Below are 245 nucleotides of genomic sequence, written 5' to 3'. Positions count from 1 at the left end.
TCTACTTGCTCATTGCGTTTTTTTCAGTGTCAGACTTTGAATACAAAGTACCTTTTGAAAATGGAAGAAGGTCCTTGCTAGGATGCTGGTTGTTGTTTTGAGGAGGAAAATGAAATGATCAGTCAGTTGTTGTGAAGACTTTTGAACGATGTTAATCGAACTAGTGGAATGGAAAATGCAGATGGTGGTATGCATGGTGAGCAGAAAGGGAGCATTGACTGAGTGGACCGTTGAGTGAATCTGGG

This window comes from Stigmatopora argus, chromosome 5 (assembly GCF_051989625.1).
Source record: "Stigmatopora argus isolate UIUO_Sarg chromosome 5, RoL_Sarg_1.0, whole genome shotgun sequence".
NCBI classification, from domain to species: domain Eukaryota; kingdom Metazoa; phylum Chordata; class Actinopteri; order Syngnathiformes; family Syngnathidae; genus Stigmatopora; species Stigmatopora argus.
The sequence above is the reverse complement of the archived record's forward strand: the minus strand, read 5'-3'. Positions refer to the sequence as shown.